This window comes from Oncorhynchus kisutch, unplaced genomic scaffold, assembly GCF_002021735.2.
Source record: "Oncorhynchus kisutch isolate 150728-3 unplaced genomic scaffold, Okis_V2 scaffold4081, whole genome shotgun sequence".
Lineage (NCBI taxonomy): Eukaryota > Metazoa > Chordata > Actinopteri > Salmoniformes > Salmonidae > Oncorhynchus > Oncorhynchus kisutch.
In genome coordinates, this window is record NW_022266026.1 from 7,828 (window position 1) to 35,000 (window position 27,173).

The following is a 27,173-nucleotide window of genomic DNA, read 5'->3' on the forward strand; positions in this document are numbered from 1 at the left end:
TGTTAAACAAATCAAAATATATTTTAGATTCTTCAAAGTAGCCACCTTTGCCTTGATGACAGCTTTGCACACTCTTGGTATTCTCTCAACCAGCTTTACCTGGAATTACTTTCCAACAGTCCTGAAGGAGTTCCCACATATGCGGAACAATTGTTGGCTGCTTTTCATTCACTTTGCAGTCCAATTCATCCCAAACAATCTTAATTGGGTTGAGGGTGGGTGATTGTAGGGGCCAGGTCATCTGATGCAGCACTCCGTCACTCCCCTTCTTGTTCAAATAGCCCTTACACAGCCTGGAGATGTGTTGGGTCATTGTCCTGTTGAAAAACCAATGATAGTCCCACTAAGTGCACAAATGGTCTATCGCTGCAGAATGATGTGGTAGCCATGCTGGTTAAGTGTGCCTTGAATTCTGAATAAATCACAGACAGTGTCACCAGCAAAGCACCCTCACACCATCACACCTCCTTCTCCATGCTTCACAGTGGGAGCCACACATGAGGAGATCATCCATTCACCTACTCTGTATCTCACAAAGACACGTCGGTTCGAACCAAAAATCTAATATTTGGACTCATCAGACGAAAGGACAGATTTCCTCCAGTCTAATGTCCATTGATTGTGTTTCTTGGCCCAAGCAAGTCTCTTCTTATTATTGGTTTCCTTTAGTAGGGATTTCTTTGCTGCAATTAAACCATGAAGGCCTGATTCACACAGTCTCCTCTGAACAGTTAATATTGAGATGTGTCTGTTACTTGAAATCTGTGAAGGATTTATTTGGACTGCAATTTCTGAGGCCTGTAACTCTAATGAACTAATCCTCTGCAGCAGAGATAATTCTGGGTCTTCCTTTCCTGTGGCGATCCTCATGACAGCCAGTTTCGTCATAGCGCTTGATGGTTTTTGCGACTCCACTTGAAGAAAAAAATATTCTGGATTGATTGAACATCATGTCTTATTTGAGCTGTTCTTGCCATAATATGATCTTGTTCTTTTACCAAATAGAGCTATCTTATGTATACCACTCCTACCTTGTCACAACACAACTGATTGGCTCAAATGTATTAAGAAGGAAAGAAATTCCACAAATCAACACCTGTTCATTGAAATGCATTCCAAGTGACTGTCTCATGAAGCTGGTTGAGAGAATGCCAAAATTGTGCAAAGCTGTCATCAAGGCAAAGGGCGGCTACTTTGAAGAATCTGAAATCTAAAATATATTTTGGTTACTACATGATTCCATATGTGTTTTTCATAGTGTTGATGTCTTCACTATTATTCTACAATGTAGAAAATAGTCAACATAAAGAAAACCCTGGAATGAGTAGATGTGTCTTAACTTTTGACTGGTACTGTATATTGGATTGTAATGTTTTCCACCAGGTCCTCCAACCAGAGGAGGGGGTGGAATGGGCGGCAACAAAAAAGACACAGAAAGGTGGGGATATTAAATGATGCAAGTAATGATGGGGCAACACTTTATTTTAAGTGTCTGTAATAAACCATTTATAATGGTGAGTGCTAATGCTACAAATGCTAATTTGACACAAACAGAAATGTTACACAATATGGTTTAAACGATATTCGCAAAATAGAAAGGTGCATAAACAACGTAATTTACCGTCTTGTGTTGCCAAACAAAGTTAATAATTTTTATATTTTATTTTCTGTGGGAAGACTGTAGAGGGGACTAGAGATTTTCTGTGTCAGCCTATAGTCTGGAGCCTTCCTTGTTAGGGGCTCCGGTCGGTGTCTCAGCCAGCTTTCCTTTGATGTAAAATTCATCGTAGCGACAGGGGAAGAGGCAAGGGCAACAGGCCCTATTCGGAGAAATCAGGGGTGGACGAGAGGGGGATCACAGCTTTCTGTTTGGAGTCTTCATCTGTGAGGGAGAAGATGACACTGACATAACAAGGCTTTTCAGTAAGCGGTTGTTTCTGGGGTGTTTCATCAGCCACTGCTCTGGCAGGATAAGACAGGGTCAGGCCCCAGAGGACCACCAGTCCACTTTGGTCTATCCTGGTCCCCCCCCCCCCCCCCTATTCTCATAGAGCAGAGCAAGGAGCCATGCTGAAGAAGAAGCCTTAGGGACACCAGTGGTGATTTCAGAGCATGATGGGAGCAAGGTGCAAGAAGGAGGGACCGATCTGGGCTTACAACGAACAATATGAATCAATGCTCTGTGTGTAATTAATCCATGCTTTTGTCACTTCTAGGTTAGACTACTGCAATGCTCTATTTTCCGGCTACCCGGATAAAGCACTAAATAAACTTCAGTTAGTGCTAAATACGGCTGCTAGAATCCTGACTAGAACCAAAAAATTTGATCATATTACTCCAGTGCTAGCCTCTCTACACTGGCTTCCTGTCAAAGCAAGGGCTGATTTCAAGGTTTTACTGCTAACCTACAAAGCATTACATGGGCTTGCTCCTACCTATCTCTCTGATTTGGTCCTGCCGTACATACCTACACGTACGCTACGGTCACAAGACGCAGGCCTCCTAATTGTCCCTAGAATTTCTAAGCAAACAGCTGGAGGCAGGGCTTTCTCCTATAGAGCTCCATTTTTATGGAACGGTATGCCTACCCATGTCAGAGACGCAAACTCGGTCTCAACCTTTAAGTCTTTACTGAAGACTCATCTCTTCAGTGGGTCATATGATTGAGTGTAGTCTGGCCCAGGAGTGGGAAGGTGAACGGAAAGGCTCTGGAGCAACGAACCGCCCTTGCTGTCTCTGCCTGGCCGGTTCCCCTCTTTCCACTGGGATTCTCTGCCTCTAACCCTATTACAGGGGCTGAGTCACTGGCTTGCTGGGGCTCTCTCATGCCGTCCCTGGAGGGGGTGCGTCACCTGAGTGGGTTGATTCACTGTTGTGGTCATCCTGTCTGGGTTGACGCCCCCCCCCTTGGGTTGTGCCGTGGCGGAGATCTTTGTGGGCTATACTCAGCCTTGTCTCAGGATGGTAAGTTGGTGGTTGAAGATATCCCTCTAGTGGTGTGGGGGCTGTGCTTTGGCAAAGTGGGTGGGGTTATATCCTTCCTGTTTGGCCCTGTCCGGGGGTGTCCTCGGATGGGGCCACAGTGTCTCCTGACCCCTCCTGTCTCAGCCTCCAGTATTTATGCTGCAGTAGTTTGTGTCGGGGGGCTGGGGTCAGTTTGTTATATCTGGAGTACTTCTCCTGTCCTATTCGGTGTCCTGTGTGAATCTAAGTGTGCGTTCTCTAATTCTCTCCTTCTCTCTTTCTTTCTCTCTCTCGGAGGACCTGAGCCCTAGGACCATGCCCCAGGACTACCTGACATGATGACTCCTTGCTGTCCCCAGTCCACCTGGCCATGCTGCTGCTCCAGTTTCAACTTCCACCTGACTGTGCTGCTGCTCTAGTTTCAACTGTTCTGCCTTATTATTATTCGACCATGCTGGTCATTTATGAACATTTGAACATCTTGGCCATGTTCTGTTATAATCTCCACCCGGCACAGCCAGAAGAGGACTGGCCACCCCACATAGCCTGGTTCCTCTCTAGGTTTCTTCCTAGGTATTGGCCTTTCTAGGGAGTTTTTCCTAGCCACCGTGCTTCTACACCTGCATTGCTTGCTGTTTGGGGTTTTAGGCTGGGTTTCTGTACAGCACTTTGAGATATCAGCTGATGTACGAAGGGCTATATAAATAAATGTGATTTGATTTGATTTGTATCTTTGTGTGTGCACGCGCACATTTGTGTTTGTAGACTATTTGCGTGTGTCAAGACTGTGTGTGTGTGTGTGTGTAGACTATGTGTGTATGTATAGACTATGTGTGTGTGAAGACAATTTGTGTGTGTGTGTACTATTTGAGTACGCAAGCAAGAGAGAGCATTTATTATTAACGATGGTAAACACTAGATAGTGGGTCTAATGATTTTGTGTTGACCTCCTTTTATTAATGACTGATCCTGTATAATGAGTATAGGGGAAGTACAAAAGCCCTCTGATCAGTATTTATCAGTTTATTCTGCTAACTTGGATCAAAGCTGATCGCTAGACCCATTGGCAAGCAAGGGCTATAAAAATAGCAAATCTTTTACATTTACTAGCTGAGTAAGTATTTATATTTCGTGTGTTTAAATGTATTGACTGAAATGAGTCAGAATATCTTAGCCATGCAAATTCTTTCTCAATACATTTCTTGGAACAAGAAAGAAAAGCGTACTTGCAAAAACAAGTTTAGACACAAAGGATCCCTAATTCTCAGTCTGGATGGAGACAAGCAGAATGTTTATTCTGCACCAAGCGGTTTGAAACAGGCAGAGGCTACCTGGAGTTGTTGGGGGGGGGGGGGGGGGGATCAATCAATCAATTACTGGACTTTATCCCTAACCCCTAACCACAGACCCAATACTTGATGTCCAATTTGTGTCTTCATCCAAGAAATGCACAATCCACACTTTTCTCCCCCAGCTCTCCTGATAGCTAGATTTAATCTTGGCCGTGTCACTCTTGGCAGTGCCCCCGGCCCTCCTCCTTATCGATCGGACAGGGGCGAACAGGGTGGGGTGAGGAGAGGTGATTGGTATCGAGCTGGACGTGGGAGCCACCGGGGTCAATGAGATGCACCCAATAAAGATTCCACACTGCATTAATACGGTCACACCCTCCCATACAACTCCTCCTTGAGCACGACATTAGAATAATGGCCTCTCAATGGAAGGTTGATGCACATGGTCCTCTGTATACATCCACTCTATTTTCTATGAATAAAACAGTAACGTAGTAAAACTAACAATTGAAGGAAACCAGTAAACAGCAGTAATCTCTGGAGGTGGCAACGGTATAGTTTGGAGTATTTGGAGTTGATTCTGTTGATTCTATTGGAGTATTTGGAGTTGATTCTATTGGAGTATTTGGAGTTGATTCTATTGGTTTTATTGGAGTATTTGGAGTTGATTCTATTAGTTTTACTGGACTATTTGGAGTTGATTCTATTGGACTATTTGGAGTTGATTCTATTGGAGTATTTGGAGTTGATTCTATTGGTTTTATTGGAGTATTTGGAGTTGATTCTATTAGTTTTACTGGACTATTTGGAGTTGATTCTATTGGACTATTTGGAGTTGATTCTATTGGTTTTATTGGAGTATATGGAGTTGATTCTGTTGGTTTTATTGGAGTATTTGGAGTTGATTCTATTGGTTTTATTGGAGTATATGGAGTTGATTCTATTGGTTTTATTGGAGTATTTGGAGTTGATTCTATTGGTTTTATTGGAGTATTTGGAGTTGATTCTATTGGTTTTATTGGAGTATATGGAGTTGATTCTATTGGAGTATTTGGAGTTGATTCTATTGGTTTTATTGGACTATTTGGAGTTGATTCTGTTGGTTTTATTGGAGTATTTGGAGTTGATTCTATTGGTTTTATTGGACTATTTGGAGTTGATTCTATTGGTTTTATTGGACTATTTGGAGTTGATTCTGTTGGTTTTATTGGACTATTTGGAGTTGATTCTATTGGTTTTATTGGACTATTTGGAGTTGATTCTATTGGACTATTTGGAGTTGATTCTATTGGTTTTATTGGAGTATTTGGAGTTGATTCTATTGGTTTTATTGGAGTATTTGGAGTTGATTCTATTGGTTTTATTGGACTATTTGGAGTTGATTCTATTGGTTTTATTGGACTATTTGGAGTTGATTCTGTTGGTTTTATTGGACTATTTGGAGTTGATTCTATTGGTTTTATTGGACTATTTGGAGTTGATTCTATTGGAGTATTTGGAGTTGATTCTATTGGTTTTATTGGACTATTTGGAGTTGATTCTATTGGAGTATTTGGAGTTGATTCTATTGGTTTTACTGGAGTATATGGAGTTGATTCTATTGGTTTTATTGGAGTGTATGGAGTTGATTCTATTGGTTTTATTGGAGTATATGGAGTTGATTCTATTGGTTTTATTGGACTATTTGGAGTTGATTCTATTGGTTTTATTGGAGTTGATTCTGTTGGTTTTATTTGTGAAACGTTGGGCCTTGTAGTTCTAAAGGTGCTTGCTGTGAATCAGACCTAAGCCATGCTATTGTGGAGACGCTTGCTCTACAGAGCAAATTCTGCCCGGGTCTCCCTGTGACCATCGCATGAACAACCTGTCTGCATGTTTTTGTCAATGAGCTAGTTGGATTTTAAGCCATAGAATAATACAGCAACCTCCGACGTTCACAATCTCCCCACACGTCGATAAATGTTGCATGGGACTGGCAATGCTCAGAAAACGATGGTGGAAAATTGCAAGAGAACGTTATAATACTTTTATTGCATCAAATGGTTGTTTTATGCAACAGAATAGAGCATTCTTATAACTATTGTGTGTGTTCTACTGAGGATGGACTTCTGGGAGTTAACACTGACAGGAGATTTACGATGTCTTTTGAGTGATAAAACCTAAAGAGCATTCCAGAGAACATGAGTTAATGTTTCTGTTCTATAAGGTACCAGGGAGACATGGCTCCAGTATGGAGTTGGGGAGCCAACTGGTCTCTACACAATGAAAACTGTTGACACAGCAGATACTGTCTACTGTGAATTATAGGTATCTTTCATACAAATCTTAACCTTGTGACACATTCTATACATCTGTTGTTCGTCATGTAGGTTGAACGGGGTGTATCTTGGCTATAAAATACCTTTGTACTTTTGTCTCGGGGCTGTCACGGCCATTGAATGAAGAGGACCAAGGTGCAGCGTTGTAAGCGTACATATTATTTTTATTAGAAAAGACGCTGAACAAAACAATAAACACTACAAAACAACTGTGAAGCTAAAGGCTATGTGCCATAAACAAAGTAAACTTCCCACAAAGACAGGTGGGAAAAAGGGCTACCTAAGTATGGTTCTCAATCAGAGACAACGATAGACAGCTGTCCCTGATTGAGAACCCTACCCGGCCAAACATAGAAATACAAATAATAGAACACAGAATACCCACCCCAAATCACACCCTGACCAAACCAAATAGAGACATGAAAAGGATCTCTAAGGGCAGGGCGTGACAGGGGTTCTCAACAAATCATCTGAGATTCATCGACCACCTCTCCTTATCGTAGAGCACTCAATCGATTCACTTTATATGTGTGCGTTGTATTGACTTGCTCCCTTATTAATAAGTGATTAAAGATTTAGTTTAAGTATAACTCTGACTTGTGTGATAAGTTTGTCTCTCCTCATTTGTTAGTAAAGAAATGAACCACCACAAAACCCAACTAGAACATTGGGACAACAGTCATGTGTCAGGGTTGGGTTTCACAACAGATCTCCCTTTCATGTCTACATTGTAAATGTTTTTCATGATCACGCTCTGGTCATTTCAATTGACTAATGTCCTTGCCTGATGCTTTGATATAAATCACCTAGACAATTTAGAGTAGAACCACTTGACTATGCTGTTAAATGAAGCATTTTGTGAGTGATTAATCTTTACCGGTCTTAAGTTGCTTTATGTAGGAGTCAATCTTTATTGCTCTTTATTAGCATAAAGTCTCAAATCTCTTCCAAAGCCCACCTTTCCCGCGCCATCTATATGCTAGACATTGTTCAAAATGTTGAAGGATGAAGAACACGCAAATCATTTGTTCAACTACTGATCATTTTGCTGCGATGTTTGAAGCCTCTGCTCAGGCAAAGGTTATATTGAGTTAAGATTGAGTGAGTCAAGCACACCATCATTGCAGAGCAATGGGCAAATGCACACTAAACAACACTACAGTCATGATTTTCTCTCCTCATAAGGACCCTCTGACCTCATTCCTGCCTGAGGAAATATAGTGATGCAATCCACGTTCCAAACCAGTGAGTCATCCTGGGATCTTACTGAATAAAAAGGTCTAAATTCCAGTAAAACTAGTTGGTTCTAATGGTATCCACGTCAAGCAAACGTCAATAGCACTGGGAGTGTTCATTTACTCCCCAAAGAACCCAAGTATTCGATATGGTGAACTCTCCTTTCAACTAACTCTTCAGCGCTTGCCTCAAGAATTCCTGAAATTGAATGACAAATGTTACATTTTAAACTGGTTTCACACTGTAATTTGAGCCCAATACACAGTTTAACATTGTGTCCTTGATAATATCCATTCTGTATAAATGTGTATAAAGGAACGTTGCATGTAGTTCATAGAGAATCTATAAATAAGTCCTAAGTGCCAGAACACATAAGGGTTTTCTCAATAACATCCTCTACTGTGAGTGACATATTCACATTGATCAGAGAAATACAATTCCACAGACACAACCATGACAGCTCAGATGTCCTCCTGGGAACTGCCAGTAGAATCTTCATTGTGTATGACAGAAACGATTTGGTGAGATGAGATCCAATTTTCATTTGCTTCTGGAGAAAGATAATATCCAATAGGACTATACAATGTTGATGCTATTTTTCATGCAGTGGCCTAAAAAGCAGCATTTGTAAAATGTTTTCATTCGTTTATGTAAAAGAGAACAGAAGGCAATATCACTTTATCAACTAAAGTGCTTGAAGCAAAACGAATCCTTTGATCAAAATTGCTGCTGCAAGTATGAAATCAAACTACTTTCAAAACAAACTGGATTAGCTTGGGGAGCCAAAACAAGTCTTCAGGTAACATTACTAATCACTGAATCACCTTTGATATGACCTTTGAGACTTGTATTGGCTCCCCAAGATAGTTCCTAGAGTGTAGCTCAACAGGCTAACAGTTTCATCGCATTTTCATTAAACTGATAAGCAAAAACACTCAAATCTAATGCTGATTGCTCCCAAAGGTCATTAAAGGTCATAGGATATACAGTATATGGCGTAGATAGTAGCTGGTAGCTATTGTTTGTGACACACTGAAATAAATAAAAATTGGTCTATGAGGTAAAACGTAATAATTCAACTTCAAGAAACTCACCGTCTACCCTATCCTTCTGTCCATCCCACACTGTCTGACCCTAGCAGTTCCCTGAATCTTTAAGGAAGGTAATTGGTGTCAGCGGTGGGACTCACCTCTCTCCGCCTGCACGTAATAAGGGAGTTCAGGTCACCACGGCAATATATCTCATCCAGCACCAAAAGAAGACTGCACTGGTCACATTTCCATTTTCACAAGCACATCGTAAAACCGTTTTTGGCTCCTCTTTCACTGATCGGGCACAAGAGCCATTTTTCACTTTGCGAGGCAGGTGTGGCGGCCGTATGGAACGGGGCCCTGGCTGCACTCTTGTTGGCTCTCCATGGTGTGCCTCATCTCTCAGAGTTTCAAGGTCAGCCAAGATGTATGAATTCCCTCCGTCCCTTTGATGCTTTATGAAACTTTACAAACACATATTTTTAACCTAGTGGGTTCTCTAAAGAGCTAAATAAACTCACAGAATTTTCCCCCAGAAGAATTCCATTCTCCTACCACATATTAGCTTAATTTCATCAGCATATTATCAAATGTTATACCTAGTTGAAGTTGGAATCATTATTGGTGAAACTGCCATGTCCATTTGTGATGTCACAACAAGAAAAAAGTTACTGCCAACAACAAACAGTGTGTTTTCCCCTCTCAGACATCACTGCACATGTGATATAAGAGCTCTGATAGGTTGGAGGACGTCCTCAGGAAGTTGACACCATTTCTGTGTAAATCTATGGAAAGGGGTGAGAACCATGAGCCTCCTAGTATAGTTTAATCTAAAAAGGATAACTTCTTTTATTGTTTCACAATTTAAAAAAAAATGAAAATCCCCTGAGGATGGTCCTCTGCTTCCTCCTCTGAGGAGCCTCCACTGAGCTTACGTTCCGACGTTCTGACGAGACTTTAATGGGGGATATTTTTCGGCACACTGTAATACACTTCATATACTGTGCATCTACAAACTAACATCATCCCACCTGGAATGTCACAAACTAACAGCATTTTAGACGGAGACATAAAAGTGGAAAAATTTAGATTTAAAGGGAATTCTGCAATTGGCACATCCCATTTTTGGGCTTTTAAATGAATGATATTGATTCACGTCATGGGGGGGGGGATCATGTAGCCAATGCAAAGCCCATTTACTCTCCTCACTTCGTAGAACACCCTATCCATCTGGTTGACTTATGAAGAGACTGGGGTGCAAAACGCTCCTTTGTGCCTCATCCAATTTACTGAAATGCCACGTTGCTGCATCCAAAGGGATGGAGCGTACAGTGATTTTTGTTTGTTTTGATGCACCTTTTGCACATCTACTGAAAACATTGCCTTGAGGCGATTCCAATGACTCTGCATAATAAAGACAGTCATTTTCAAACTGCAGTGTTTAAAGAGAGCGGAACCTAAGTGAGACGCTGATTTATACAATCCTATTTGGATCCTACATCATTGCCAGCCACCTCCCTTTAGGCTTTACAAGTCTAACATCAAAATGACTAATCAGAGTAACACAAACACTGTAGCGTGATAACACTGACAACAATGCAACACTAATCACACTTCAAATCTCCCTAGAGAACATTAGTTGCATAACCTCATTGTTTATCTGATGCAGGAAACATCTAGAGTACTTTGAAAGGGCCCCACTGTCACATGGAAGACCATGCAACAAAGTCACAAAATCGGATTTTGAACGTAACCTTAACCCTAACATTAACCACATTGCTAACCTTATGCTTAACCTAACCCTAATCTTAAATTAAGACCAAAAAGCTCATTTTTATTTTCATACATTTTTTACAATCTATAATTTTTTTGCGACTGGCCCACCTAGCGGAAACTGCTCAACTCTGCCTCCAGGACATTATTCACCCCAATAAACGTAAATCTGCATTAAAATAAGGTCTTATTGACTAGATATATAGGCTATAGCACGTTCCCAGTGCTCAAAACACACCGTCATTGGGAAACTCACCTCATCCACCACCAATTAGATGGGCGATGCCACGGCAGCCATCTGCTTAATATCTCATTCAAAAGATAGCACCCTACGACAGGTAATGTACTCACTGCCCTGGGATATTGGAGTCTCCTGAAATCACTGGGTAGAATGCCCCCTACTGCCACTTCCAGCATACTGTATATATATTTTTTCCTTTATTTAACTAGGCAAGTCAGTTAAGAACACATTCTTATTTATGACGGCCTAGGAACAGTGGGATAACTGCCTTGTTCAGGGGCAGAACGACAGATTTTTACCTTGTCAGCTTGGGGATTCAATGTAGCAACCTTTCAGTTACTGGCCCAATACGCTAACTAGGCTACCTGCCACCCCATATGGACTCACATCCAGGGACCGACCAGTACCAGCCCTGCTTAGTTTTAGAAGCCAAAAAGCTTTCAAATGTAGATTGGTATGGGTGTTGGCAAACCCCATCAACAGGGCGTGTTACCTGATTCTACATGTTTCTGATATGTTCTAATGGCACTACACTTTACCTTTGATGGGGTTAAGAGTCACTTCAAATGTTGGAACCTAAACCTGAAATAATGAATTTCTCCCACCAAACCATGGCTCAAATTGCCTTCTCCAGACCTTAATCATAGACCACTTGGCTGTGCCAGAGACACAGATCGAGGCCTTGGCATAGTGCATCAGGTAGGGTTGTGGGTAGAGGGAGGATTGCTCCCCAGAACGGCTTAGTGACTGCTATTTGGTTAGCATTAAAATGTGTTAAAAGGTTGATAATTCAGGAGATGGCTGGTTACATGGCTATCATCATTTCCTATTTTAATGTCTCATCTCTTACTGTGTTTTACAATGTTTAAATTAACTCAAAAATATGTTTGTGACAATTGAAATATTTTTGCTGTGTCCTTGAGCAAGGCACTTAACCCTAATTGCTCTTGCAAGTTGCTCTGGGTAAGTGCATCTGCTAAATGACTAAAATGTACGGGAAATGTAAACAAACAGTATCTTCACACTCTCCATAAGGTTGTTGCACATTACATTAAATAGGTGCAGGTATATTCAAGTGCATGCAATTCACTAGTCCCAATTCAAATGCACTTATTTGCTCTGGGTGTCTGGCATGCTCTGGTTTTGTACTCACATTCATGGAAGTCTTAAGCCAACAGCATATCAGGAGCCGCTTACAGAAAGGGAAGGAGAGTTAGAGAGGATATAATACAACAGGGACCTACCATGTCTAAAACCAGGTACTTATCCACCTTTAAAGTAGTTACTGATGGGAAGGCCTTTTTCTGTTTCAATAGTCCTCAAGGATCAATGTCCTGGATACTGTTTTATTTGTATTTATTTTAATAATGATTTATTATTGATCCTTTATATTGTTCATACTGTTGATAGTATCTGGTCAGGTGGAGGGTTCCTGAGTCCTGCACAGCAACTCTAGTCTGGTTCCTTTCAAGGGTTGTTCACGCCTACACTGTCACCCTCTGCTTGGTCCTTAGGGTCTATGCCTGCCTGGTTTGCTGATGTCATTTATTGGCCTATACATTTAATTTGATTTATTGGTTCTTTCAAATGATAGCCTATTAGTGAAGTTGTGGTGTGATGCACACCACAGGAAGGTCAGCCTTGTGTGAAGAATTAAAACGTTTATCGGTTCAAATAGAGTGCTGTGTAAATACTTTGAATAAATATTACTGTAGGGCATTTTCAGGCAAACACACTCTACTGTTGTTGCTGCTGTGTTGACATCATCCACCCACTAACTCCTCCTCCAATCAGAGAGCTCATCGGAGGATGTTGATCGTTGCATCAGCATCATTTCTCGCATCCTCACGGCGTAGGCACTACGCAGGGTGAGTGGGAGAGAGGGAGCTACAGAGGAAGAGAGAGAGAGAGAGAGATAGAGAGAGGGGGAGAGAAGTGAGAGAGAAAGAGAAGCCATTACGGAGATTCCACACAGAGAATCGTCAGACGGCAGAGAAAGCATCCCAGCTTTGCATGTAGGTCGACCGAACGCCTCGCCAAAACCACTCGAGGAGAGAATCTGAGCAGGAAAGGCTGATCACGAAAATCCAAACGTGATAGATATTAAACCAGGTATGGAGAGCCTGCTAGATAACCCAATGAAAGCCGTGCTGTATCTGAAGGAACTCACCACCATCGTGCAGAACCAGCAGAGCCTGATCCAGACGCAGCGCCAGCGTATCGACGAGCTCGAGCGGAAGGTGGAGGACCTCATTGGGGAAAACCGCCATCTGCGGGACCCCCATCAGTCCTATCACCACCACCACCACCCGTCTCCCCGCAGTACAAGCCCTCAGCCACCCGTCCACCTGCTCCAGCATCCAGGGGGCAACAAAGCCGGGGTTCATCCTAGCCAGCAACCGCAGCAGGTCGCCTCTTTAACAGCACAGCCTCCGCAGCATCCTCCCCCTCCGACGCCTCCAGTTCACCATCCGCAGCAACTGCAGCTGGTGCCCACCTCCCCGCCGTCTCCAAAAGCGGGCCAGAGCAGCCCCGACTCAGCGGAGGAGGACAAGAAAAGCCCGGCGTGCTGCAAGTCCCTGGTCCCGCAAACACCTACGACTCTGTGCCGCTCCGTTGGACTTGCCAGGAAAGCAGAGTAAGTAGCCTTATGCAACATTATTGCCTATATATTTTACCCACATCTAGCTAGAATTCCATTAAGGCGAATTTCTTAGCTAGTCTACCTGTCTCTCGAGTGTTTGGCTAGCTAGCCCACGTTACAAACATAGCCCAACAAACATAACACGACCCAGTAAAGTTACTATTTTACTCGTTAAATTCCCGATAAATTGCATGATATGTTATATTGACAAACAGTGGGATCCTAACAAAGATGAGCGAAAATGTCTGTGTAAAATACATAATTCAAATAATGAGCTATATCGTATGCTCCAAAAAAATGGGGAAATTACATTATTTTATATTAGTGAATACATTTGCTCAGATTAAAAAACATTTTGTTTAGCAACTAATATTTATTTTCTCAAAAAGGTAGTTGGTCAAAGTTACCCACATCCCAGTTTTCAATACCTCACTAGTTTGCTGTAGGCTACCTGCACCAAAATGACAGTCTTTTTCCTTTTTAAATTGGGAGACAATTTGTTTTCAGCACTTTTATTTCCATGACTGATCAAAACTCGTTTTCTCACGCCTCTCTTGTATCGATACAGCAGCAATATGTTTGGAACATGGAATCACATCATCATGAGAATGGTGAGAATCCTAAGTATCCTGGTAATATCATATCTGGATGTCCCTGGCAGCTCCCAGCCCTATATTGTTGCAGGAACATGTTTTTTGTTGTTGTTGAGTGAAATGGAGGCGTTTGATGCACAGGAATGATAATAATGGTAAGTTAATAAGAACATAAAGCCTATACTTAATGATAAAACAGATGCATTTTCCTTTGGTAAGGAGATCGCATAGCAGCATGCAGCCTAATGTGTTACTTTTATTATATAGCCTCGGCCTAAATCAGAATCATATTACAGGACAGGACTTTCTGACCTAACTGGTTTATTCCTGCTACACATTAAATATTAGGCTTCCATTTATACATCGCTCAATTCATATTGCTATACTCCATTCTTTTACTTTTGGATTGTGTGTATTGAATTGTTAGATACCACTTCACTGTTGCAGCTAGGAACACAAGCATTTTGCTAAACCTGCAATAACATCTGCTAAATATGTGTATGTGACCAATGCGATTTGATTTGATTTGAATAGCCAAACATGCTCAAAAGTAGACCAGTACCCTGTTTAAATTTGACGGTATGGGTAGACTATATTATTTTTATGCGATAGGAACACGATGTCATAGCCTATTTCAATTCAGAGCCTATACCAAGGCAGGACATAGAAGCAATCATCTATTGATGAACAAAATATTAAACAATTTGTATTATCCATAGAAGTGTGCTTTAAATAGTTTGAATTGACAATCAGTTGCAGAATGTGCTGCCAGTGTTTGGCACTCCCTATATGTGGCATGCATTTTTAGTTTGAAAAAGTCACTGAAAAAGATAAAAACATTATGCTCACACTTCTACAGAAATGTGATGGAATTTGCCATTGCTCTTTCTTTTAGAACCTGTCATGGCCCAGTTCCAACATCTCCAAGTCAAAGGCTACAGCAAATGGGCGTTTTTGTCACCGTAAAAAATGAATGGAGGGCGTTTTCCAGGCTAGGTTGTAACGCTCGTTCACAAGAACACAAATACAGTATGGCTTTGATTTATCAATGAAAATGTTGTGTATATGTTGTGTGCAACACTTTGATAAATTGCAATAATTAGTTGCGCACGCAAATCCTTTAATCTCCACATACGCCAGAATTGTGTGAGAAATGTACACACGGTTGATAAATGAGGCCCCTGGAGTTTGCTAAACAGTATTGGCACTTGGATTGGAACCGGTGCTTTGGTCAGATGACATGAAAATGTAACTCTTTGGCGTTGAACCACCATTGAAAAGCTGTGGTTTGAATTGAAGAGAGCAGTCCATTATCACAGATGAAGGCTGTCAAGGATCTGGAAGGATCCTGTATGAATGAACTGTCTAAGATTCCTCCCAATATGTTCTCCAACTCAAACATTTTAGAAAGGTATTGAAAACAGGGGTGTCAATCATTTTGACCCCTTCCTTTTTGAAAAAAAAAAAAGTTCCACAAAATCTCTTTCTCTGAGCAATTGTAGTAGTATAAAATAATATAATCTCGCCATTTTATGGAGCTTACAATAGAGTTCAGTATTCAAATTATTTATTTACTCATTTTTGTTTATCTTTATCAAGGGTGTCAATAATTTCGGACCCCACACCAACATATAGTGTCTTACTGGGGCGTTGGGCCTCCAAGAGCCGCCAAAACAGCTTCAATGCGCCTTGGCATAGATTCTACAACTGTCTGGAACTCTATTGGAGGGATGCAACACCATTCTTCCACAATAAATTCCATAATTTGGTGTTTTGTTGATGGTGGAGGAAAACATTGCCTCAGGCGCTGCTCCGTAATCTCCCATAAAAGTGTTAAATCGGGTGGAGACCTGGTGACTGTCACACACACACACACACACACACACACACACACACACACACACACACACACACACACACACACACACACACACACACACACACACACACACACACACACACACACACACACACACACACACACACACACACACACACACACACACACACACACACAAAAACACACACACACACACACACACACACACACACACACACACACACACACACACACACACACACACACACACACACACACACACACACACACACACACACACACTTAACCTTTAAACCTAGCAACCCTCTATGCTCCTATGAGTCCCCTCTTTCAAAGTCACTGAGATCTCTTCTTCTAGCCATGGTGGCCAAAATAATGGACAGCTGGGCATTTTTATACATGACCCTAAGCGTTATGGGATGTTTTAATTGCTTAATTAACTCAGGAACAACACCTGTGTGGAAGCAGCTGCTTCCAATATATTTTATACCCCTCATTGACTAAAGTGTTTCCTTTATGTTGGAAGTTACCTGTAGCTCGGCCTGTATTATTATTAAAATGCTCCAATCAGTCAGAAATCTTTTCAGCTGGTTAAATTGAGATGACAAACCAGCACATGTGAGCTGACTCGTGCTGATGAACATCAAGCAAGCTATGCAATCCCCAATCCCCAATGGCATCATTTATATGCCATTCATGAGCTGGTGATTCATTATCTGAAAGGTTTTTCCTTGTAGCTTCAGTTTTCAGTTGATAATACAGTGTCTTCGTAAAGTATTCAGACCCCTTGACTTTTTCCACATTTTGTTACGTGACAGCTTTATTTTAAAATGTATTAAATAATTGTTTTCCCTCACCATAACGACAACGCAAAAACAGGTCTTTAGAATTGTTTTCAAATATATATATATATATATAAAAAAACTAGAAATATCACATTTGCATAAGTATTCAGACCCTTTATGCAGTACTTTGTTAAAGCACTTTTGGCAGCGATTACAGCCTCGAGTCTACTTAGGTATGACGCTACAAGCTTGGCACGCCTGTATTTGGGGAGTTTCTCCCATTCTTCTCTGCAGATCCTCTCAAGCTCTGTCAGGTTGGATAGGGAGCATCTCTGCACAGCTATTTTCAGGTCTCTCCAGAGATGTTCGCTCCGGTTCAAGTCCGTGCTCTGGTTGGGCCACTCAAGGACATTCAGAGACTCCCGAAGCCACTCCTGTGTTGTCTATGTTTGTGTGTGTCTATGTGTTTAGGATCGTTGTCCTGTTGGAAGGTGTACGTTCGGTCTGAGGTCCTGAGTGCTCTGGAGCAGGTTTTCATCAACGATCTCTCTTTACTTTGCTCCGTTCATATTTGCTTGGATCCTGACTAGTCTCCCAGTCCCTGCAGTTGAAACACATCCCTACAGCATGATGCAGCTACCACCGTGCTTCACCGTAAGGATGGTGCCAGGTTTCCTCCAGACGTGAAGCTTTGCATTCAGGCCAAAGAGTTCAATCTTGGTTTCATCAGACCAGAGAATCTTGTTTCTCATGGTCTGAGTGTCTTTAGGTGCCTTTTGGCAAACTCCAAGTGGGCTGTCATGTGCCTTCCATCTGGCCCCTCTACCATGAAGACCTGATTGGTGCTGCAGAGATGGTTGTCCTTCTGGAAAGTTCTCCTATCTCCACAGAGGAACTCTAGAGCTCTGTCAGAGTGACCATCGGGTTCTTGGGCACCTCCCTGACCAAGGCCCATCTCCCCCAATTGCTCAGTTTAGCGGGGCGGACTTCTTCCATTTAAGAATAATGGAGGCCACTGTGTTCTTGGGGACCTTCAATTCTACAGAAATGTTTTGGTACCCTTTCCTAGATCTGTGCCTCAACACAATCCTGTCTCTGAGCTCTACGGACAATTATTTCGACCTCATGGCTAGGTTTTTACTGTGGCAGGCGTGTGCCTTTCCAAATCATGTCCAATCAATTGAATTTACCACAGGTGGACTCAATTAAGTTGTAGAAACATCTCAAGGATGATCAATGGAAACAGGATGCACCTGTACTCAATTTCAAGCCTCATAGCAAAAGGTGTGAATACTTATGTAAATAAGGTATTTCTGTTTTTTATTTTTAATATATTTGCAAACATTTCTAAAAACCTGTTTTCGCTTTGTCATTATGGGGTACTGTGTGTAGATGATGAGGAAAAATGTGAATTCAGTACATTTTTGAATATGGCAGTAATGTAACAAAATGTGGAAAAAGTCAAAGGGTCCTCAATGAAAACCTCAATGAAGGTAAGGTAGCTGCCACATTAAAAAAGTGTTTTGTGATACAATATTATAATACACTTTGCCTATTTTGGAAGTAATTTTGTTTTGAAAGGGACATCTAGGTATGCTAATTTACTCAATGTCGATAGTTGGTTGCAAAATATTTGAATCTCGTCATATGACTGATGATACAGTATGTGATTGGTTGGTTTGAAACTCCTGGCAAACAGGCCCATGCACAGATAGAGCCCCAGGGGTCCTGGAGCACCTGCCCTTTTTTCACTTTGGGCACCTGCCCCACCAAAGCTGCTGGCAAATGACATTCATTTGATACCAATCAATTAATTCATACTTTTCTTTTCTAACTTAATTAGCATATTGCTCAAATAAGCGATGGAATTGCATTTTAACACAATCAACTCTTATTGACCTAAATACATTTTTTCTAGAAGTGGGGTGAGGCTATAATCCACCACACGTCAATAAACGCCCACTCACTGAGGGTGTCTCAGGGGGAGTTGAGATGTGCAACACACCCATTTCCAATTCACAGATGTGTATAATACACACTTATACATGTGTGAAACAGAACAAATACAAACATCCACCCACAAATACCCTCACGAGGCAAGTACACTCTGATTAGGTTTGGCCCCATTTTTAAAGAGGTGGCAGCCTAGTGGTTAGAGCGTTGGACTTGTAACGGAAAGATTGCAAGATCAGGCTGACAAGGTAAAAATCTGTCGTTCTGCCCCTGAACAAGGCAGTTAACCCACTGTTCCTAGGCCGTCATTGTATATAAGAATTTGTTCTTAACTCACTTGCCAGGTTAAATAAAGGTCCAATAAAACAAGTGCTCCACTTAAGAGGGCAAATGGACTAACAGTTTAGGACACTGATATCTCCCCAGCTAGGAAACAAGGGCCCCAATCCTCAGGTGGGAGAAGGAATACAGGGACAGAGATGAATGGAAGTCTATAAATCACCTAAATCACTTTCACAAGTCTACAGAGGAAACAACTAAAGACACAAACACTCCATAGGAGCTAGCTAGGTGAACAACAATCCCGTGATAAGGTTTAGAATCCACACTTAATGCATCATTAGGCTACAAACAAAAAAAACGGACTCAAACAGGACTTGTCCAACCTGTCCAATAAAAAGCACTTGTTTTCCCGTTGCAAAACGATTTGCTACATTGTGCCCTAATGAATATGACACTGCTGGCGTTCGTCCACGGTGATGGTATGGGCTAGCTGGAAGAGAGTCTTACATGAATAGAGTCTCAATATGTTGTTTTGGCTTGTCTGTGTAGAACAGGGGAACTCAAATACTACTTGAGAAGCTCCGGTCACACAAATGTCCAAGGTGGCAATGGTCCGGATTTACATTTTCATTTATTGCAGTAACAAACCCCCATCTCATGATCCGTAAGACCCCAAGCTGTTCACACTCATCTTTTGGCGGAGAGAAAATGTAGCAGTTGTAAAGAAACTTTCCTGCAATTCTACACATTGTGCCATGGGACAGGGAGAATGTTTAGCTGTTTTAAAGCTCCAACACATTGTGCCATGGGACAGGGAGAATGTTTAGCCGTTTTAAAGCTCCAACACATTGTGCCATGGGACAGGGAGAATGTTTAGCTGTTTTAAAGCTCCAACACATTGTGCCATGGGACAGGGAGAATGTTTAGCTGTTTTAAAGCTCCAACACATTGTGCCATGGGACAGGGAGAATGTTTAGCCGTTTTAAAGCTCCAACACATTGTGCCATGGGACAGGGAGAATGTTTAGCTGTTTTAAAGCTCCAACACATTGTGCCATGGGACAGGGAGAATGTTTAGCCGTTTTAAAGCTCCAACACATTGTGCCATGGGACAGGGAGAATGTTTAGCTGTTTTAAAGCTCCAACACATTGTGCCATGGGACAGGGAGAATGTTTAGCTGTTTTAAAGCTCCAACACATTGTGCCATGGGACAGGGAGAATGTTTAGCCGTTTTAAAGCTCCAACACATTGTGCCATGGGACAGGGAGAATGTTTAGCTGTTTTAAAGCTCCAACACATTGTGCCATGGGACAGGGAGAATGTTTAGCTGTTTTAAAGCTCCAACACATTGTGCCATGGGACAGGGAGAATTTTTAGCCGTTTTAAAGCTCCAACACATTGTGCCGTGTCTTATGTGTGTTCATATGATACCTGAGTGATTCAACTAAATCAATGGGGGCTCCCTGGGGGCCGAGGTCCCTGGTCACGTAATCTGACCGTGATAACTACAAGATTTAAATAGCTGGTTAGCCTAGCTAGCTAACATGGGCTAGTTGATCAACTGGACATGTGAAAGGTTCTAAATAGTTTTCTAAGGTCATTGAATGTGATAACAAGAGGAAAACTGCCAATCAAATTGCACCTTGTTTGTTCTACTATCAGGCTCTTAACTCTTAACAGCAGAAAGTTCCTAAAAAAATGATATATATATATATATTTATTGTTTTTAAAGTCGTGACCCGTGGTCCGTATTGACCCCTTTCTGGATCCTGATCCTGATATTGAGTATTGCTGGTGTAGAATCTAGATCTTCTCAATGGCTTTAGTAGTATATTTTTCTATGGTAGTATAGCGATGAAATACAGGATGGCTTGCTTAGTGGTGCATCCATCTGGGCTTTTAGTGGCTCGTTTCCCTCTGACTGAGTCAGGCACTTCAATGGGGCTGTTGGTTTCTATTGTTACTATGATTTGAATTGATACTCCGGTAAACAGAATACAAACAGGCTAACTTCACAGTCTGACTGTGTTGGCTTCTCTGTCCTGCCCTGTTGCGGCTATCACCTATAGGAAGCATCTCTCCACAATAGCCTCAAGTAGCTTCCTTTCCTCATCACGTCTCCTACTGAGTGTTCACTATCACCTGTCCAATGGTCCTCTGTTTTGAGATGCACCTAAGGCTCTGTCTGCATAACTAGATATTCATTTAAGTGCAAGTGCTTGAGTGGGTGTGTGTGTTGAAATGACCCATATACACGTCTTTAGCTGTTTACTGGTGTTTCCTAGTAATGGGAGCTGTCCATGGTACTGATACCCATTTTAGTGTCTGCTATCCAGAACCAGAACAGCAGACATGCACATAGACGCACAAACACACACACACACGCGCGCACACACAGACGCACGCACGCACGCACACAGGCACACACAGACACACGCACACAGACACACACGCACACACACACAGACACACACACACATGCAATAAACGAACACACACACACACACACACACATACACACACACACACACACATTCTGCCAGTAAACAACTTGAACAATGCCATGGTTCAGTGCCAAGTGATGACAGCGCAGGGAGAATCAACCATTTCAATGAGAATGAGAATCCCTCAATGTGCTTTCTGGGTCAAGGTTATACAGCTGTAGGTTGATGCCTGTTTGATAGAGCAGGAAAATAATCCAACAGGAAATATAAATTATTGTGTAGATTATAATATAGCGGTTGATGCATTTTTCATAAGGGAAAATCAAGTCTGACATTTCAAAGTGGATATTAGGCTACAAACTTCAAAATCCTTTTTCAACCTCAAATACACTACACGTTTAACATTTCCTGCATTGCAACATGTTGATCAAATGAAGATCTGTATTCTTATGTAGCGGAGTGTAGTTTGGTGAACTTCTCTCGCGCAATGCGTTACCTTACCGACACCTGAGCTAGAAGCTAGGAATGTCACTGTCAACGTGCTGTATAGGCTCATTGAGCATAGAGTCTATTGTAGTGTGATCTTTAGGGGCTTTTATGTGTCGGTCCGTCGGGTGTCGCCAGCCGTGGCCTCTTGACAGGTCCAGAAGATGATAGATAGATAGAGAGAGAGAGAGAGAGAGAGAGAGAGAGAGAGAGAGAGAGAGAGAGTGAGAGAGAGAGAGAGAGAGAGAGAGAGAGAGCAAACGTTAATGTTACCCTTAATAACAATGTAGTGATCCATGAAAGTCAGCCGACGTCGCGCAGCATTACATCACTCACTTAGCGCATTGATCCTGACAAGACAAAATGGCGTACTGTGCCGCTGGCCCCCAGGAGCTGTGAATAAATCTCTATTAGCCGTGGGCATGGGGGAGGACAGAGACGTGTGGCAAATTGCTTATCATGTCAGGGGCAGAGCTCTGGTGTGTTTATGCGTGAGTGAGTGTGTGTGGGCAAATTGTGTACCTTTCACTGTGTGTTTGTCTATTAATAAGCAGCATGACATCGCTTAACATAGCATAGAAGCAACTTCAGGGGTGTTTTCACAAGGAACCAAACAGAACCAAACAGAACCAAATGGAGGAATCTACCTGATTTTGTCCAATTTTCCATTGCAAAATGTTTCCCGTTTGGAGTAAATGCTTTTCCGTTGCAAAACGTTTTGGATGAATGATGACACCCCAGATGAGGCTGGAATCCCTCTCTGTAGATGTAACACACTGCTGTATTGTAGACTACAGTTGCAATTGAGGAAAAACAGTTTTTCCTATTAAAGAGAATGTTTTTGATGGTTCAGAGGAATATCTTTGCGTAGTGCAGATGCTTCAAGTTTCTCCCAAAAGTTTGTGAACCCCTATTCAACAGATTTGACTCTTCACTTTCGTGTTCCTCAGCTTTGTGACAAAAAAATATGGTCACGGCGAGTGTCTGGAAGAGCCAACCATAGTTAACAAGGCCTACAAGAACCCGACTGTGATAGAGTGGGAGTAGATTCCGGTTGTCACGCTTCAAGAGCCTTGAGGGAAATAAAACTCTCCATCTTCTCATCTCTTGAAGGAAGTTCCCAGCTCTAGGAGGCATCTGAGAGGCTCATTTTGCAGACTGCAATAGTAAAGGCCCGGAGTGTTCTTCTCTCAACATGGTGCTCACTTGTCTGGAAAGTTTCTGAGTGGGTGCATATGATGATCTGAAGAAAAGGCTGCCTGACTGACAGGTTCTTCAGGAAAATGCTGTTCTCTATCTCTCGCTTTCTCTCTTTCTCTGTCCCTCTGTCTCGCTCCGTCTCTCTCTTTTCATCTCTGTCTCCATTTCTCTTTTTTTGTCTCCTTCTCCTCATCTCCTCCCTCATCCACTCTTGTTACAATCACACCCTGCCTTTCCTATATCCACTCTCTGTTTCTGTCTCTCTCGCTCTATCTTTCCTATTTTGCATCTCATTATTTACCATTCCCTCCTGTTCTTGCTCTCCTCATCAACTTACCTCAACCCCCCCCCCCCCCCTCTCTCTCTCTCTCTTTCTCTCTCACCACCTCCTCCTCTCTCCTTAATAAGCAGGTTCCTCAAGCATCCTCTGCAGTCATTATCAGTATTCAGCTCCATCCCTCCATCCGAGTGGCTGGTGTGTCTCCTGTCTCCCCTGATTCCATATGTTCTGACTGGGCTGCGGTGTGCTCTCTGTCCCTCTGGCTCCCTGGTTCTCAGTGCAGGATTGCTGGCGTGTGGCGTTAGCTAGCTGGGAGGCAGCCCCATAGCCTGAGGGGGAGCCCTGGGGAGCTCATGTTGCTGCAGGTGCTTCTCTCCTGCTGGCTGTCCTCTCTCAAAACATACACTATCGTTCAAAAGTTTGGGGTCACTTAGAAAGTTCCTTGTTGTTGAAAGAAAAGCACGTTTTTTTGTCCATTAAAATAGCATCAAATTGTTCAGAAATACAGTGTAGACATTGTTAACGTTGTAAATTACTATTGTAGCTGGAAACGGCAGATTCTTTATGGAATATCTACATAGGCGTACAGAGGCCCATTATCAGCAACCATCACTCCTTTGTTCCAATGGCACGTTGTGTTAACTAATCCAAGTATATAATTTTAAAAGGCTAATAGATAATTAGAAAACCCTTTTGCAATTATGTTTGCACACCTGAAAACTGTTGTTCTGATTAAAGAAGCAATAAAACGGGCCTTCTTTAGACTAGTTGAGTATCTGGAGCATCAGCATTTGTGGGTTCGATTACAGGCTCAAAATGGCCAGAAACAGACCTCAATATGGCCAGAAACAGACCTTTCTTCTGAAACTCATCAGTCTATTCTTGTTCTGAGAAATGAAGGCTATTCCATGCGAGAAATTGCCCAAAAACTGAAGATCTTGTACAACGCTGTGTACTACTCCCTTCACAGAAAACCACAAACTGGCCCTAACCAGAATAGAAAGATGAGTGGGAGGCCCCGGTGCACAACTGAGCAAGAGGACAAGTACATTAGAGTGTCTAGTTTGAGAAACAGACACCTCACAAGTCCTCAACTGATAGCTTCATTAAATTGGACCCGCAAAACACCAGTCTCAACATCAACAGTGAAGAGACGACTCCTGGATGCTGGCCTTCTAGTTGCAGAAGGGCCTTCTAATTGCAGAAGGGTTTTCTGATGATCAATTAGCCTTTTAAAATGATAAACTTGGATTAGCTAACACAACGTGCCATTGGAACACAGGAGTGATGGTTGCTGATAATGGGCCTCTGTACGCCTATGTAGATATTCCATAAAATATCAGCCATTTCCAGCTACAATAGTAATTTACAACATTAACAATGTCTACACTGTATTTCTGTTCAATTTGATGTTATTTTAATGGACAAAAAATGTGCTTTTCTTTCAAAAACAAGGACATTTCTAAGTGACCCCAAACTTTTGAACTGTAGTGTATGTATGCGTGCGCTGTACACAAAGAGATAGTCACATAGTCATAATCACAGTTATCCATACTAGCACATAAACACATCAACATATGCATACTAGCACACACAAGTACACAAATAAGGGCACACACTCACCCACACACCACCTGGCAGTCAGCATGCTATTCTGCATTGGCTGCAGCCCATTCATCCATCCCCCCCCCCCCCCCCCCCCCCCCCCCCCCCCCCCCCGCCTCCTCCTTCCCTTCTCACATGGCTCTCTTCTTCCCCTGAAAGGGGCTGAATCTGTGCAGCTGCCAGCCATCTCAAGGAGAGAGCGGCCATATGTGGGGTGAACGGGGAACCCTGGGAGTGAGAAGCATACATTATCCCCTATTTCCTGCTGGCATCCTTCTAGCTGCTGCAGACTGATAGCCTAGTGCTTCTTTCAGATCAATGGTCCCTATCTCTTGGCAACATAGCCAGTCCCTGTACACTCATGTCCCAGAACACAGGCCAACTGGCCAAGTCCCTGTACCCTCATGTCCTAGAACACTGGCCAACTGGCCAAGTCCCTGTACCCTCATGTCCCAGAGCACAGGCCAACATAGCCAGTCCCTGTACCCTCATGTCCCAGAGCACAGGCCAACATAGCCAGTCCCTGTACCCTCATGTCCCAGAGCACAGGTCAACATAGCCAGTCCCTGTACCCTCATGTCCCTGAACACAGGCCAGCTGGCCAAGTCCCTGTACCCTCATGTCCCAGAGCACAGGCCAGCTGGCCAAGTCCCTATACCCTCATGTCCCAGAGCACAGGCCAGCTGGCCAAGTCCCTGTACCCTCATGTCCCTGAACATAGGCCAGCTGGCCAAGTCCCTGTACCCTCATGTCCCTGAACACAGGCCAGCTGGCCAAGTCCCTGTACCCTCATGTCCCAGAACACCGGCCAACTGGCCAAGTCCCTGTACCCTCATGTCCCAGAACACAGGCCAACTGGCCAAGTCCCTGTACCCTCATGCCCCAGAGCACAGGCCAACATAGCCAGTCCCTGTACCCTCATGTCCCAGAGCACAGGCCAACATAGCCAGTCCCTGTACCCTCATGTCCCAGAGCACAGGCCAACATAGCCAGTCCCTATACTCTCATGTCCCAGAACACAGGTCAACTGGCCATGTCCCTGTACCCTCATGTCCCTGAACACAGGCCAGCTGGCCAAGTCCCTGTACCCTCATGTCCCAGAGCACAGGCCAGCTGGCCAAGTCCCTGTACCCTCATGTCCCAGAGCACAGGCCAGCTGGCCAAGTCCCTATACCCTCATGTCCCAGAGCACAGGCCAGCTGGCCAAGTCCCTGTACCCTCATGTCCCTGAACACAGGCCAGCTGGCCAAGTCCCTGTACCCTCATGTCCCTGAACACAGGCCAGCTGGCCAAGTCCCTGTACCCTCATGTCCCAGAACACAGGCCAACTGGCCAAGTCCCTGTACCCTCATGTCCCAGAACACAGGCCAACTGGCCAAGTCCCTGTACCCTCATGCCCCAGAGCACAGGCCAACATAGCCAGTCCCTGTACCCTCATGTCCCAGAGCACAGGCCAACATAGCCAGTCCCTGTACCCTCATGTCCCAGAGCACAGGCCAACATAGCCAGTCCCTATACTCTCATGTCCCAGAACACAGGTCAACTGGCCATGTCCCTGTACCCTCATGTCCCTGAACACAGGCCAGCTGGCCAAGTCCCTGTACCCCCATGTCCCAGAGCACAGGCCAGCTGGCCAAGTCCCTATACCCTCATGTCCCAGAGCACAGGCCAGCTGGCCAAGTCCCTGTACCCTCATGTCCCTGAACACAGGCCAGCTGGCCAAGTCCCTATACCCTCATGTCCCAGAGCACAGGCCAGCTGGCCAAGTCCATATACCCTCATGTCCCAGAGCACAGGCCAGCTGGCCAAGTCCCTATACCCTCATGTCCCTGAACACAGGCCAGCTGGCCAAGTCCCTATACCCTCATGTCCCAGAGCACAGGCCAGCTGGCCAAGTCCCTATACCCTCATGTCCCAGAGCACAGGCCAGCTGGCCAAGTCCCTATACCCTCATGTCCCAGAGCACATGACAGCTGGCCAAGTCCCTGTAGCCTCATGTCCCTGAACACAGGCCAGCTGGCCAAGTCCCTGTAACCTCATGTCCCTGAACACATGCCAGCTGGCCAAGTCCCTGTAGCCTCATGTCCCTGAACACAGGCCAGCTGGCCAAGTCCCTGTAACCTCATGTCCCAGAGCACAGGCCAGCTGGCCAAGTCACTATACCCTCATGTCCAAGAGCACAGGCCAGCTGGCCAAGTCCCTGTAC

The 27,173-nt window shown here is 43.4% G+C and overlaps 1 protein-coding gene across 1 annotated transcript in view; it reads left to right on the plus strand.

Moving 5' to 3' along the window:
• Positions 1-12,701: 12,701 nt before the first annotated feature.
• The window catches only part of LOC116373884 (IQ motif and SEC7 domain-containing protein 3), a gene marked incomplete at its 3' end in the record, with an annotated part of 142,269 nt that continues 127,797 nt past the window's right edge, over positions 12,702-27,173 (plus strand). The window contains exon 1 of the mRNA XM_031822175.1: positions 12,702-13,493. The remainder of the gene's footprint in view (positions 13,494-27,173) is intronic.